Genomic DNA, 16,547 nt, shown 5'->3' on the forward strand with positions numbered 1-16,547 from the left:
CCCCAAATTTGGCGTGGGCGCTTCTTGGGGGCTCCTGATGAAAAAGCAAGTGGCCCCAAGTCTCTAGGACATAGTTGAAAATTCACCCCATAGACTTGCATTGAATTAGGGTTAACAATAAGGCTGAAACTAGAGTTAGGGTTAGGGTTAGCTGAAATTAGGGTTAGGGTTTCGGGGTTCCTCAAGTACTAGAAGCCCCAAATTTGGCGTGGGTGCTTCTTGGGGGCTCCTGATGAAAAAGCAAGTGGCCCCATATCTGTAGGACAAAGTTGAAATTTCACCCCATAGACTTGTATGGCATTAGGGTTAGGGTCCAAGAGTACACATACACATTTTCTTTTGCTTTATTGATTTAAGCTCATCGTCTCCAGCTGCAAAGGTACAGAAAGCTTTCTGTGTTTTGATGTCGTGTGTGAGAAAACATCACTTTTTTCTGTAAACTTGTGTTATCATTGTCCTTCATTGGAAATGACACAATCTTTCATTTCATTGTTCAGATGCCGAACACCAAGGCATTCCGTCGCTCTCTGGCCATGAAACGACGCCTGGAGCAAAAACGGGATCGGACACCTTTTCCACCCCGGAAGGACTTTGAACGTCGTGAGTACTTCCACGTTCATGATTTCATGTTCTGCTTGTGATGTTATGTTGTATTCCAAATAAATCTTACAAAAACATATTTAGATTTTTCTTTTTTGTCAATTTACACAGGGCGCGGTACTGGTCAGCGACCTGGGTGCGAAGATGGCCCGTTTTGCTCCTGACTGACAAAACAGTGCAAGTTCGTTCTTAAGGCCCAGCAACCAGACAAGAAGGTATGGGTCGTGATTTTGTCAAGCCACGAGTTTCTTTATGTTTTTGTTCTGGTGGTGGGAGACTCACATCTCTGTCCACTTGTGGATGGTTTTGTGTTCTCGCCCTGGGCAACAACCTTGAACACGGGCTTGTAACAGACTCCGCCCAGGATTTTGCTGCGCTACTGGCAACTGTGTTGGACCGCTGGCCCAAGGTTTGTTTATCTGCTGTGACAAACAAATTTGAACACATGAATGTCATCGCCACTTTGTTTTATCAATATCAAGTAATTCCATGATCCATAGTTCAATAACAAGAATATTCATGAATTTATTTTGCATTTTTGTGTTTGTTTGTTTTTGTTTTTTGTTATACAACTATTTTGTAGGTGTTTGTGCTTGACTTTCCACCTCGCCTGACTGTCAAGCCAGAACTACAAACAGCGCTACGTCAAGTATATCATCGTGTTGCTGCACGCATGGGTGTGTAAAATACATATTTTTGTTGTATTTTTTTCTCTTCAGTGACACTGTGCTAACAGATATTTCTTAGAATTGTGTGATTACACAATTGATTATGTGACACTTCTTCCAGGTTTAACATTTGTGTATATGGCCGATCACCTCCCCCTTCGTCAGCTGTACATGGTGGTGTTATGATGGTGTAAGTTTTGCCTTCTTCAGCCTTACTTGCTCTTCATTTGATATGACAAATATGTGTTAACATGTTGTTTTCTGTTTAGGTGCACCTCAGGACTGATTTTGGTGGAGCGTCTGCATGCTGCAGTGCTCCATCAGCTCGCACCCCCTTCACCTAGGCCAGGGGTGTTGTGCCACAACCAATCATCGCCCAGGGTGTCTCCCAGAGTGGTTGTGACAGGTCCTGTCTACATGCCAGTGTATGGACCCGCTCCTGAATGGACTCTTGTTGGACAGGAGGTTGAGGTAACCTGTTCATCCCTCTTTTTTTTTTTTTTCCCCCAATCGTGTATTTGTCAAACAGTGCAACTTTTTATTTTAAAAATGAACACTTATCCTAAGTTGACTCTGATTTCCTCTCCTCTTTTTTTATAGACAGTACCAACAGCTGTTGAGACTGCATTTCACACAGACATCCCGTCCAATCCCGTGTGGTTCAGTGAGGCTGTGCTGTTGGACCACATGGAGACCGTCGTGGAGTCATCTGGCAGGGTTTCCCCAGCTGCCACGGTAACATTCACACAATTATTCATACACTTATCAACTAGGGGTGGGTGAAAAAAAAAATCAATATTGCAATATATTGTTGTGCTTTCTGTCGCAATAAATAATCGATACACTGACGGCAAATATCAATATTTTTTTCCAAACACCACCTGTCCACCTGTCCCGGGAAAGATAAAATCTCTCCCAGGACACAATTTGTCCCGTTTTTTAGGGAAAATGACAAAACCTCATTTAATTTCCGTCTGTGGTCTAGATAGGGTTGCCAACCCTCCCGTAAAATACGCGATTGTCCCATATTTGGCAACTAAAAATCCTGTCCCGTAATGAACTGATGGGGGACGCACTTCACTTTTTCCCGTATATTTTGGGGACGCGGTTATTTATTTCTTTATTTTGTCTGCATCATTTTTTTTAATTGATTTTCAGAATCGGGGCAGTGAAAGGATTTTTTTCCCTCTCTCATCTTCCCGTCGGTTTGTATATCCCAAGTCCCCAAGTTGCGATAAGACAAGTTGCTACTGACTTTACATTACCAGAAAGCACTGTCCTTGTTTACATGAAAGTTATTAATGTTCATGCACTTTAATATGTTTGCTTGTGCAGTGCACGTTTGTTTGTACATTATACAAAGTTTTGGAATAAATGCAAGATCACAGGCATTTTCCTTTTTATGGGTATTTTTTTCTTTTTCAGTCACATATTGTGACGACCCTGTCTCTATATAACTTGTTGTGGCTCCCAGCTGTTTTCCCATTTCTAGGTAGCCGTGGATGTGGGAGTGGCAACTTCCGATTAGGACACCTGTGCCGATGCCCCCCGCAGGATAAAAGGCCGACTGCGTGTGCCGCTCGGTCTCTTCCCCATTCTCCATCCAGCAGCCATGGGCATCTGGCCGACTCTCAGCTTCTTCTGTTCTGTTTTGCACCTTACAACACCCCACATCCTATTATTCACTCATCCACACTTACATTACTGATGAATACTGACAAACACACACCATATATTTCATTATTTTGCTTACAATTATCTATTTTGTTATAATAAACCTTTTGATTAATTGCAATCCGCAATCCCTTCCGTTATTGTCATAACTCTTGAGCCGGGTTATGACAATATCGTCTGCAAAATTTCGAAGATATCGTGTGTCGTGATGTTGTCATTATCGTGGGCCAAATATCGTCACAGTATCGAATCGTGGGTTAGCCGTATCGCCCCACCCCTATTATCAACACAAGATCACATATGTACAGTACATGTACAGTTTAATTAGTGTGTTACTTTGTTTATGAATTCATTTCTTTATGTTCTTCCAGATGTCCAGCCTGAGACGTCGATCAGCACGCGTTGCCTCAAAAACCAAAACAAACCGGTGACATGTTGGTATTTGGGATATGTGTATTTCATTGTGTGCATCTTTGTGATAGGACAATAAATGCAGTTCTTTAAACGTTACTTTGTGTCCTTGTATTTGCAGGTGTGGGCAACACGTTCAACTGTCCACATGACTGAGTCTGCCTCCAGCAATGTCACAGCAGTGCAGCAGGTTTGTACTTATTCATTTCCACTTCATCACCTGTGTGTGTTTTCTAGGCTTTACACCGATCTTATCGGCTGTATCGGATCGGCCGATATTTGGCATTTTTTGAAACGTTCATGATCGGGCGTCATGTCATGAATCACCGATCAATGACGTCATGGTCGTGTTGAAACTTTTTTAATCTGTCTCATTTCCTCCAAAGTAGTTTCACAGCATCGACATGTTTATTTATTTGTATCCGAGTGTTATGTAAATGTATAGATTTGGGTTTACATTGTTGTCAGTTCCTTTTGTCTGCTGTGTGTCCGTTTGGGCACTAGATGGCGCAGTAGATCCTGTGTTCCCTTTTTTTTGCTTGTTCCAGGTGCGGAAAGGTGATTGGCTGGTGCCAATATTTAAGGAGGAGGACTTCAACACCTCGGTCTCTTTGTCCTTCTCCCAGCTCCCAACCAGAGGCCATGTGCCGCAGCAGCAGCATTCTGTGTTCAGCCATCAATTCTGTTTTGTAATCTATTTCAGTTCCCTTTGTGTCCACGTAGCCCGTAGGGGAGGGAAGCCATTTGTGTTGTGCCCCTTTTCTCCTGTGTTTTAGTTAAGGAGGTTAGTTTGACTGTCATTTATTTGATTGTTTTCTTCATAGGTAAGATCCATAAGAGAGCCATTTAGTTTGTTGTTTTGGCCATGCCCTCCCTGACGCCAGTGCAACGATGGTGACGTTTAATAAAAACCATCCTGTGGACGAAGCACCTTTGTCTAATTTGAGAGCTGGGAGAAGGGGGGGAACATTTATGTTGTGTCCTGGTTCCCCCTAGGCCGGGGCATAACACCGAGAGCTAATGATTCATGATTCAAAAACCTTCATTTTCGTCTTCGTGCCTCTTCCTGTTTTGAGTACTGTCGCTATGTGACGGACAATAAAGTTTCTTTGAATCTGCAATATATGCAACGCTACAGTACCTCGCGGGGGAACTTTGGTAAAAAAATTCAACACCACAAATTTAATCAGGCACTTGGAAAAGATACACACGGAGGAGCATGTCGAGTTCAAGAAACGCAGCGCGGAGAAAGAAAAAGAAAAGCAAACTCTGAAACAGATGCTAAAGCAAACAACTTTCGACGGTGCTCGTGAGAAGGCAAGGGGTGTACAGAAACAAGTATTTATTGCCCCTAACGTGATCGGATCGGTGATCGGTGATCGGTTTATTTAAACTCACTGATCGGTGATCGGCACAAAAATCGTGATTGTGTAAAGCCTAGTGTTTTCCTTTCTATGTTTATTGGCATAAAATCACATCTTTCTTATTTTCATCAGGTGGAGGCGACGCCACAGATGACCAGAGCTGTGCTCGTGGTTCCTGTGGCTCCCGTGGTTGCCAGCACCAAGCCAGAGGAGGCCAGCACCGTCCAGGAGGCAACACAGAAGATCAACTAAGCTAAGGAGGCTTTTCTTTCTTCTTCTGTTGCCTTTGACTGCTCCGCTCGTTCTACGCCTCGCACATGTGATTTGTGATCCATCATCAGTTAGTACTAGTGAAGATGCAGTGGCAGATCATGGCACTGGTATTAGATTAGCCACAGGTGGAGAGCTGCTGACGTCACTTTCCTGCGCCGCGCGCTTACTTTGAGATTGCGATTTCGTTTTCGAGTTGTGGTAACTCTTGTGCAGGGCAGGACCACGAAAATTAAAAAGCAATGCTCTCAGTTTTCTTTTTGATTGTGTCATAAAAGGTGCGACACGAATAAGAAAATGAAAATGCATATAGCAATATTTATTAATGATTTTAATTATGAGTCAAATAATGCAGCTTCGTTCTAAAAATGAAAAAGCATTCTGCTATTGCTTTTTCATTTTTGAATTTTACATTTCATATTGAATTTTGGTAACTCTTTGCTGGTGCATGTTTTGAAAATTAAATCTCAAATGTGTTTTCCTTCATTTGAATTAAGTACAAGAATGAGCAGTCATGAATAAGAAAATGAAAATGCAGTTTGGATTATTTATTAACCATTTTAATTATGAGTCAACTAATGCAGCCACGTTCTTAAAATGAAAAAGCATTTCTGCTGTTGCTTTTTCATTTGGATTATGGTAACTGTCTGCTTCCACACTCCAGTGGTTCTGCACATTAGTATAAATAGAGTGATTCTCTATCATGACATCACAGGACGGCGGCACACTGACTCATTCCATGAACCTGGACACTGATGATCCAGACTTTGGACCAGATGAGCCAACAGGCCACAGTGGAAACAGGTCAGAACATGGGACTGGCTGCTGAAAGGATACAGGTAGGTGGCGCTGTCATCCCAAGTTGTGTGGTGTGGAGGATCAGGGCCAAAGTTCCAGATGCTCACAGATGTGACTGTGGATTCAGGAGGAGTTTTTGAACGCTGGACTCCCAACAGTGATTGGCTGCTGAGGACCTCTCAATCACGATCAGGTTTTTTAGTGGCTGTGAGATTGAAAGTGAGATTGCATTGTCCAGGGAGGAGGACAGCAGTCAGTCATGTTTCACCTCCAGTCAACACGCAGTGGTTCACATGAAGGTCCAAGAGGCCTACAGACCTACACAGAGTCTGGATGTGGCAGCACAGTGGCATCATTGTCTTTGTTGTGTTGTTTGGTCATTGTGATCCAATGTAATGTGAGAGAAGGACGAGTGCAGTTCTATTGGAGTGAGTTGCTTACAAATACAGATCGCACGATTTCTATCCCAATTGTTAAGTGGGAAAGAGACCTGTCTCTCCAGCCTCACTCTAATTTCTGGAGAACAATCTGCCTGAACACCTTTTCACTGATAAAACAACCTATTCTACAATTAGTTCATTTTAAAGTACTCCACAGGATCCACTACACTGGACAGCGGATGTTTCAGATGGGCATGACCGCCTCTCAGACCTGCTCACACTGCACAGTTAATGTCCCAGATAATTACCTACACGCTGTATGGCATTGCCCACCAGTAAATAAATTCTGGCACGTAGTATGCAATGATCTATCAGCACAGGTTGGTTACAACATCACAGCCACTCCTTCTTTTTGTCTCTTAGGGGACCTCAGTGATATCACATCAGATAAGGCAGAATCTCGCATGCTGATCACCTCCTTATCTATCGCTAAGAAAACAATCTTTCCCACTCTGGATGGGCCCTGTGCAGTCCGGTGCCCCTGGGGTGTGAGACCGGCTGGGCCTATGGGGACCTCGCCACTTGCGGCGATGCGCCATACTGGGTCCGTAGGGCGGGGGCATCTGGGTGCCCGGGCCTGCCTTGGGTACCGATCCTCCCGGTGGGTGAAGGGGCTGGGTCCTGTCATGGGGATGAGTCCGGTCTCGCTTGCCTTGGGGGGCCCCCGTCCGGAGGACGGGCTCTGCTGTCTATTCGCCCCGGGTGGTGTCCCTTCTCCTTGGGGTATCTGCCTCCCTGTCATCTTGCCCTGGCTCCTCGTGGGGCGGGTGCCCTCCGGTCCGGGGGCCTGCTGCTCTGGGCCTCTTCCTGGCCGGCATTGCGGCGGGTGTGCCGTGTCCGGGCCCCGCCGCCCTGGGCTCGTCGCTGGCGTGGGGCGGTTGCGGCCTCGGAGGCCGCACTATTTGGCAGCCTACTTCCAGTGACGTACTTAAACACATCCACTCCCACATTCAGGTACACACACCACCACATCCATACACACACCACCACATCCACACACACACACGCACGCACGCACACACACACACACACACAGGAGCAGCAGCTCGAATTGGCTGAGAGCTAAATATCTTCTTATCTTACTGGGTGTAAATGAATCTGTCCATTTTTTAAATGTCGAAATTTAACATTTGGTTTCTATTTTTTCAGATATTATTTCTGTTTTTCATTCCAGATGAATTCCACTCAATTTCCTTTTCAAACCTTGTAGGTGTTGAGTGAGCTGCAGCGCCCCCTGGCTACAAGCTTCATACTGTGACTCTGCCGACCAAGGTAAAAAACCAACAAACTCTGACACTTTGCTGAGGACCTCCTGGAGGAGCTGAAGGTGCAGAACCTTCTCAGGCCTCTCTGAGGAGGAACTTGCGGCTGTCGGTCCTCTGCTACCCCCTGCTGGTCACACAGGCCTCTTACACCTCCGTTTGTCTGTTCAGCACATATTTAATTTTTTAATGGCTCTATAAACGTCACTGATGAGACGATTTTATGATTCCTGCAGTTAAATTTTTTTAATTCCAAATCTGCAAAAACCTTCTGATCAATGAAGACAGAGTTGATTAAAATGATTACAAAATTGACCCGTTTGAGAAAAGCTGCACTGTGGCATTGTTTGCATGTTGTTTTAGCTCTCAGTGGCTTCATTTCGCATTTTTCTTAAAAGCTTTGTTTAGTGGTCCATTGTGGTCAATGGGACACTGAACATCCGCTTTGTGTGCCCGAGTTTTAAGAGGATCAGGTGCGGACATTTTAGCATTTAAATTATTATGGCTTATTAGCATAGGTACATAGTACCTCACCAGTCCGTTCTTTTTACAGTGCTTCCTGAACACCTCACCGGCACACTACAGCCGCCTGCTAGCACAAAGCTGCGCAGAGCCTCCTCGTTGTTCTCCTCACCTGGAGGACGCTTGGTGATCAAGACCTGTGGCCCAAAACTCGGTCCTATAAGATAAGTGCAGGAACACTGCCGCTTTGCCCGCACTTGATTGTGCTAGCCGCCCCGTACAGACGGTGGACGGTGCATGTTGCTTCCGTCCCGCCTTGGTTTTACTTGTTGTTTTTCCGTTCTCGTTGTGTTTTTCTTCGTTTGCTTACGTCGCCACTGCTGACCCTCAGACAGCAGACGTTACACTATCAAGTCGCCGGTCCAGCTACAGTGGTGTGCGTGTGTGTGTGTATGCGTGTGCGTGGTTGGTGGGAACTTGGTTGGTGTGTGTGTGTGTGTGTGTGTGTGTGTGTGTGTGTGTGTGTGTGTGTGTGTGTGTGTGTGTGTGTGTGTGTGTGTGTGTGTGTGTGTGTGTGTGTCATTGCATTGTTTGTTTGTTTTTCTTGCTATTTCAGTACATGTGACAGATTTTAGGGAACTTTTAGTAACCAACTGTTTATCTTTTCTTTTGTAGTCGCTGAGAGCTGCTGGTGGTGGCGGTGTCCCGGGTGGTGGGCCCCTTCGAGTGCTATGACCCGGGATTGTGGTTGTTTTCTTCTTTTTTTTTGCACTTCACTTTCTTTGCAGGTGTGTCACGTGTGAGTGGGGTGTTCCTTGTTTTCTTTGGTTCCTCCCCCGTTTGGCCCCCTCATCGGTAAGCCTCAGTTTCTACACCAAGAATAAGGAGCTCAGTAGCTCTGTTTTAAGTGTTGGTCTTTTTGTTCCTTTTATTTTTAAATGTTGAATAAAAGTTAGTTTGATATTTTAAACATTCTGAACCACGTCTCCTACTCCTTCCTCGTAGAACTTACCTGTGTGCCTAATTATTACTTTTGTGTTTAGTAGAACTCCCTGGGTGAAATTCCCAGGGTGGCGTTGTCGGTTCCTTTTCATTTTGTTAAATTCCCAATATTAAATCTTGCTTTATCAGATAGCCATAACCACTCTCATCGCCACAGGATATTTGAGTCAACTGAGTCAAACTGTCGTGTCTACTTCCCAGTCTCAATAAAAATGTTCACTACTGCTTTGTGCGAGCTTCTTAAATGGAGGTTTGTCGGAGTTTTTCCCTTTTTAGAAGCAAGCCACATATTTTGTGTTTTTCCACCACAAGACATTGGCTTTTGTCACTCTCTTCGTCGTATTGGGAAAAAGTGGCATATCGGACTTTCCCGCCGCGAGTCGCTCGTCAACATACTGCTGTGAAAGAGGGGTGACGTCACAGAACGCGAGGTGCATTTAGGTGCTGCTGCGTAAAACGCAAACATTATCCTGGGCAAGTATTCATTTGACAGACGTAAACGAAGTGAAATATGACTTCAATTTAAGTTTGTTTTAGTTTGTTTTTATAAACACACAAAAAAGTTTGAGTTAGTTATCGTTTTTGAAAAAAGTTCTTGACTTCTACTTTAGAGATATTGATGACGAATTGTTGCATATAAACGGTGTGACTATGTGGTTCGGCAAGCGGTGGTGCTGTCTGTACATAGCTTAGCAAACGGCTAGCGCTAGCACCCCCTTTCAATGCCAGAGTGAAAAGATCCACACGGAGTGTTATGACCCACGGGTGGGTCTAGGTGCCTCTATGTTTGTGTCTGTGTGTGAGAGAGAGAGAGAGTGGATGACGCCTTGCAGGTGCGGTCCTAGATGTCGGCTGCTGATTGGACGCGCCACGGCTGAGAAGGAGGAGCAGTCGAGCCAGCCTGACGGTCATCCCTCCTCCGCTCCCAACTCTGCAGTTAGTCACTTCTGAAATTGTGTTAGAGCACGCAGCCGTAGGTAGTGATGGCCGATCGAGGCTTTGTTGAAGCTTCGACACTTGTTTCAAAAAATGGTTCATTACTCGAGGCTTCAATGACACAGTGCTCGAGGAGGTCATCTAGTGCTCAATAAAATGAAGGGCAATGGAAACGTGTTCATTGTTTCATAGGTTGTTTGGGATTTGATTCGCCATGCATTCTTGTTGGACAACACTACATGCTTGTATGGTTCAATGCTGACACAATAAAATAAAAATGAAAAATAAAGACAATGTCTCTTTTTTGGCACGACTGATTGTAGTAGACTATAGCTCTTATACTTAGCCTGACAGTTTGTGCAATGAATTATATTATATCCTAAAACAAGACTAAATAGCCCATATTTTAAAAATGTGTTCAATAGTAAGTGTTCAGTGGGTCAGATGTCAAATGTGATCTATTTAAAATGTAGAATAGATGAGCTAAATAACACATATATAATACACATTGATGGGAATTGAACCATCGCCTCAGTCTTGCAAGTCCAAGATTGTCATAATGTACCACAAACCCAAATCACACTCCCTTTTTTTCATCTAAGCTGTTTGAGTAGCGTTAGCACACCGTGATTCCTCATCAACTACAGGCCTACACTTCAAATAATTATGAGAAAAACCCAACGTAAAGAGAGCACTTCCATTAGGAAATAGTCAACATGAAATTTCGTCCTCTACTGACACCTGCTGGTCAAATTGAATAGTTGCAAATATTGTGAACAAGTTGTCATCTAATTCTAATCCGAAACAATATGGCCATTCGAAGTCAAGTATTAAGACAATTAATCAGGTTTGTACTGCTTGATTGAACACATTCATCCCGTTCCAGTGCACTAAAACCCACTTCCCTTCAGGACCGTGTCAACGAAGCCAAAACTTCCTTGAGTGACGCTGTTTCCCAGCATGCAATGCGAGCTAGCGATTCACAATACTATTTCATCACAAACATGGATGTAAAAAATAAAAAGGGAAAAAGGGAAAAATGAAACTTCAGGAACAGCAACCATTGCAATACAAGCAGAACTGGGGCGAAGTTTTATATTATGTACACCATAATACAGCCTTCTGGTGGACAAGCCATACTATTTAAACCGTATCCTCCTATGGCACTTCCGTAGGTGGAAGCTCATCGTAGAGGTCACGTGCTGGTTGCGCGTCACTCCTTGGGGCCCTTGCAGTGGGTTTGCAGGGCATGTGATTCAGGTGAGTATATGGGTCAATGTCGTCAGTAGTAACATGAGTAGCTTGCTGCCGAAAATAATGCACTACATGTGGATGTCACACTTTTTTTTGTTTTGTATGAGCATTTAAAAAAAACAACAACATACTAATAATATGGATTTTGACCATGTATGTTTTGGAGTTCAATGAAAGAGGTTAATATATATATATATATATATATATATATATATATATATATAGTCAGCTGCTTTCAGTTGACATATTAAATCTATTATGATATGGAACGATAGTTCATAATGTACGTGTTACTTGCTTTGCAGATAAGGTGTACCCTATTTCTTGTGCTCCTGGTTATTTTAAAAGGCAGACAAGAACGTTGTTTGCTGTTGGAGGGCTACAACAACACTTCGATGCTACGCTTTGTGCCGTCGCTACGGACCCAAAAATCTCGTTCTTGTTGGATTCGGGTTCTGCGCAGACTGGTGGGAGAGTTTGTGTACAAGTTATGCAAAGGAACGGTGTCTTCAGTTATACACACGCTCATTAAAGTGCCGGCCGTGGAGGAAGCTGGTGCCGCTGCACGCCGTTTCCAGCAGAATAACAGCAAAATTATTGAAATAAAAACAAATCAGGAAAACATGTCTTTGCTGTGCTTTAATTTACAAAGTTAAAATTCTTCTAACTTATAAAAAATGTGAACGAAAAGGTAGAAATATAAATACGAAGGAATACATATTTGTTCAGGGGTGCGCAAAGCCGGAGCCCTGCATTTGCTGCGCTACCCTTTTTAAAAAGGTCTCCGTTGCGCGTTATTTTAATATGTCCATCTCTTTTAGAAGAGAAAGCATCGCCCCGGTCTCATCCTCTCTCCAAATGTCAACATTCTTATTCGCGTTTGCCAGGTTGTTTGGCGCCGTCTGTTTTGTTAGACGAGCGGCTCGTGCCATTCATTTCAATGGAAGCGGAAGCACCACGAAGCAGAGCGCCACGAAGCAGAGCGCCACGAAGCGGAGCGCCGACGAATTTCGCGAGCGAGGCTCCAACTGGTTCACACCAGACGCGAACAGCTCCGCGACGGTCGACAAGCGCTTCTGCTCAGCTGCAGTCTTTTTTTCACTCCCACTTGAGCTTCTTTTTTTTTTCTTTAAAAAAAATTTGATAAAAAAAATCATTTTCATCATCGCCCCCCCCCTCGCCCCGTAGCCAGCCTGCTCCGTAGCTTACTTTTGTGTGTGTGTGTGTGTGTGTGTGTGTGTGTGTGTGTGTGTGTGTAAATAAATAGAAACACGCAATCAGGTGTCCATCTCAAGACAAGACCTCTTTCATAATGATCATTGACCGGCATCTCTAGGATCAAACAGACGTATTTTGATCAAGTCTTCCTCTGTGTGTGTGTGTGTGTGTGTGTGTGTGTGTGTGTGTGTGTGTGTGTGTGTGTGTGTGTTTAATCTCTCTCGCACTCTGATATAATGTACTTACAAATATAACATACAAATATGATATATGATCGAATTTGTCATTCGGTTTTTATTTTGAAATTAGTTTATTTTGAAAATTCACCGGATTTTCTCGTTTTTATTGAGCGACTTCCTGTACTGTAGACGAGGATCGCTCGCGGCTCGCGCACGAAATAGAGCAGACGCCGAAACAACAAATGCATGCCGCGAGCCGCGCGCCTGTTCGCGTCTACTGTGAACCACCACATTGATTAACGTGGGCGCCGAATGGAAGCGCTCGGCGGCGCTTCACTTCCACGTCCAGTGAACTGACGTTAAATGCATGGCGCGATCCGCGAGGGGAGCCGCGCGCCTGTTCGCGTCTGGTGTGAACTACTACATTGATTAACGTGGATGGCGAATGGAAGCGCTCGGCGGCGCTTCGCGGCGTTTCGTGGCGCTTCTGCGTCCAGTGTGAACCGGGCGTTACTCGCTCGGAAAAATGTGTCGCCTGAGCCTCCGCCCCCTCCGTGCCCATTGGCGGAGGGACGGCTCATTGAAAAAAAAAAAAAAAAAAAAAAAAAATCGGTGTTCCTTCGGCGCGCCTGGGAAACTCTGAAATTATGAATAACTTAAGCTCGTTTTTGTCCCATTTGCCTGCATCAGCCCGTCATGATATTGTTAAATTAATTGAGAGCCACCCACTATTGTTTTCTGACCACCCCCGCCGTACGTCAGTTTTGCACCATGACATAGAAGTAGAGGGACATGCCACAACTAAGCAGCACGCACACAGAGTCATTACTGGGAAGTTAAGAAAGAAGCTTTGGCTCTCCTTCTGACAGTGCCCATCTTGATGTTAATTTGGGGTCAGGTTTTTACAGACTATAATGCCCTCGTAGATGCGGTGGTCTCTGCCCCTGCAAGATTTCAATCTCCAGATTTGCCACAGGAAGGGGGGTTGATAATGTGTTGGCAGGTGCATTATGATGTGGGCTAGCTGCGGAATTCTTATTTCGGGGGAACTGAAGTTTTTCTTGTTTAGTTTTGTTTGTAGGTATGTTAATAGGGTTTAGTTTTGAAGGGAGGGGGTGATATGACCCACAGGTGGGTCTAGATGCCTCTATGTTTGTGTGTGTGTGTGTGTGTGTGTGTGTGTGAGAGAGAGTGGATGACGCCTTGCAGGTGCGGTCCTGGATGTCGGCTGCTGATTGGACGCACCACGGCTGAGAAGGAGGAGCAGTCGAGCCAGCCTGACGGTCATCCCTCCTCCGACCTCTCAATCACAATCAGGTTTTTTAGTGGCTGTGAGATTGAAAGTGAGTGAACATCATTAAATAAAGAGCTCCTGCAGGGTCCCAATTTGACAAGTACACTGCTAGGTGTGCTGCTTCGTTTTCGCCAAGGCCCTGTAGCATTCATGACTGACATTGAGGGAACGTTTCATCAAGTAAGAGTTTCCAACCGGGATGTAAACTTCTTACGCTTCCTCTGGTGGCCAGATGGGGACATTACAAAGGACCTACAAGAGCACAGGATGCTGGTCCACATCTTTGGGGCAGTGTCATCCCCAAGCTGTGCTTCATTCGACGACAATCAGCATGACTTCCCAGCCGAGGTTATAAACACTGTTGGTCAAAATTTCTACGTGGATGATTGTCTAAAGGCCGTCAGCACGGTGGAACAAGCAATACATCTGTACCAGCAGCTAACAGACCTGTGCGGTAGAGGTGGATTTAAGCTCAATAAGTGGGTGAGCAATCATCGCTCGGTGCTGGCCGCCATTCCTGAAGAGCAGAGAGCTAAAGAGGTAAAAACACTTAACCTTGACAGAGACCAGCTCCCTATGGAGAGGGCCCTTGGAGCTCAGTGGGATGTACAGCAAGATACATTCACATTCAGCATCAGAACCAAGCTGGGATGGGATGAGGAAATCCCTCAGGTCATGGTACATCCCATATATAGCTTTTCAAGCGCCAAACTACAACAAAGGAACTCATCTATAACAAATCTACAACCTTGTAAGGGCAAAACCTACTTGTTTTAATTCTGATTAATAAACTAAAGCTTATTCGATTATCATTATGTTGTTTTTTTTAAACGCTCATATGAAATAAAAAAAGTGGAGGGAGAGTAGTCTGAATCGGGTTCTGGAGCATTGCTCCACCTCATCCACCGCACTCATTAGCGTCACATCCACTTGTAGTGCATAATTTCCGCCAACAAGCTTCTCCTGTTACGACTGCACACGTTGACCCATATTTTCTGTTCACTCGCTCACCCGTATCAGGTGATACCCTGCATGGGTAACCATTGGCTCTTGTCTTAGACCTTCCCCGAGGTGGTTGGTGGGGTGACCCACCCAGCACGTGAGCTCTACGACGAGTTCCCACCCACTGAAGTGCCATAGGAAGACACGGATTAAATAGCTTGTCCACCAGAAGGCTGTATTTTGGTGTACATAATATAAAACTTCGGCCCAGTTCTGCTTGTATTGCAATGGATGGTGTTCCTGAAGTTTCATTTTTCGTCCCTTTTTATTTTTTACATTCATGTTTGTGATGAAATAGTATTGTGAATCGCTAGCTCGCATTGCATGCTGGGAAACAGCGTCACTCAAGGAAGTTTTGGCTTCGCTGACACGGTCCTGAAGGGAAGTGGGTTTTAGTGCACTGGAACGGGATGAATGTGTTCAATCAAGCAGTACAAACCTGATTAATTGTCTTAATACTTGACTTGGAATGGCCATATTGTTTAGGATTAGAATTAGATGACAACTTGTTCACAATATTTGCAACAATTCAATTTGACCAGCAGGTGTCAGTAGAGGACGAAATTTCATGTTGACTATTTCCTAATGGAAGTGCTCTCTTTACGTTGGATTGTTCTCATAATTATTTGAAGTGTAGGCCTGTATCTGCACACAATTTGGAATTCGTCCCAGCGCCCTGAGCTGTAAATTTGGACGGTCTAAAATGAAAATGGCCATCTGCAGCAGAATGAAAGTGAGATTGCATTGTCCAGGTAGGAGGACAGCAGTCAGTCATGTTTCACCTCCAGTCAACACGCAGTGGTTCACATGAAGGTCCAAGAGGCCTACAGACCTACACTGAGTCTGGACGTGGCAGTGCAGTTGGATCATTGTCTTTGTTGTGTTGTTTGGTCATTGTGATCCAATGTAATGTGAGAGAAGGACGAGTGCAGTTATATTGGAGTGAGTTATTTAGAGTGTAATAGAAGTTATAATGCAGAGTCTGTTTTTATGAAATGTTCTATCACCTGGCATCCATCCATCCATCCATCCATCCATCCATCCATCCATCCATCTTCTACTGCCGTATCCGGAGTCAGGTCTCGGGGGCAGCAGCCTCAGCAGAGACCCCCAGACTTCCCTGGACCCAGTCACCTCCTCCAGCTCCTCCAGTGGGACCCCAAGGCTTCCCAGTCCAGCCCAGAGACCTGGTCAGCACCACTCTGACTCCCAGAGTCCCTGCTGCTCAGGTGAGGCTTCAAAGATCTGGCTGCACCTGATTGGACGGTCGTGGAGGATCTCCTTGGTCTTCTTGGTCTTCTTGGTCTCCAGCTGTTTGACCTCATGCTCTCTGTTGACCTCCTCACTCAGTCCCTCAGTGATATAGAGCTCAGTGTAGATGCTGTTGAGGAGAGTTTGACTTCCTGCTTCTTCACCTTCAGTCACACGTTCACATCTCCTCTCCAGACTGATCTTCTGCTGCTGTAGAAGCTCCTGCAGACCACCAACCTCTGGAGCTGAGAGAAGGTTGGAGAAGAAAACATCAGTGTGACAGTGTGAGCATCATTTTCTGTCCACGACTTGAAGCTGAAAGCATCCAAACTCCATTTTTCAGCTGATGTGGTGAAGCTGCTGTTGTCTGACTGTTTGCTCTAAATGTCCTCCAGTGGATCTTCTGACTGGAGGTCCTGACCACGGTTATAATAGTTAACGAAAACGAACAAAATAACGAAA

The sequence above is a fragment of the Nelusetta ayraudi genome, unplaced genomic scaffold (assembly GCF_046127955.1).
Source record: "Nelusetta ayraudi isolate G7.1 ecotype Tasmania unplaced genomic scaffold, CSIRO-AGI_Nayr_v1 ptg000034l, whole genome shotgun sequence".
In the NCBI taxonomy this organism is placed as follows: Eukaryota; Metazoa; Chordata; class Actinopteri; order Tetraodontiformes; family Monacanthidae; genus Nelusetta; species Nelusetta ayraudi.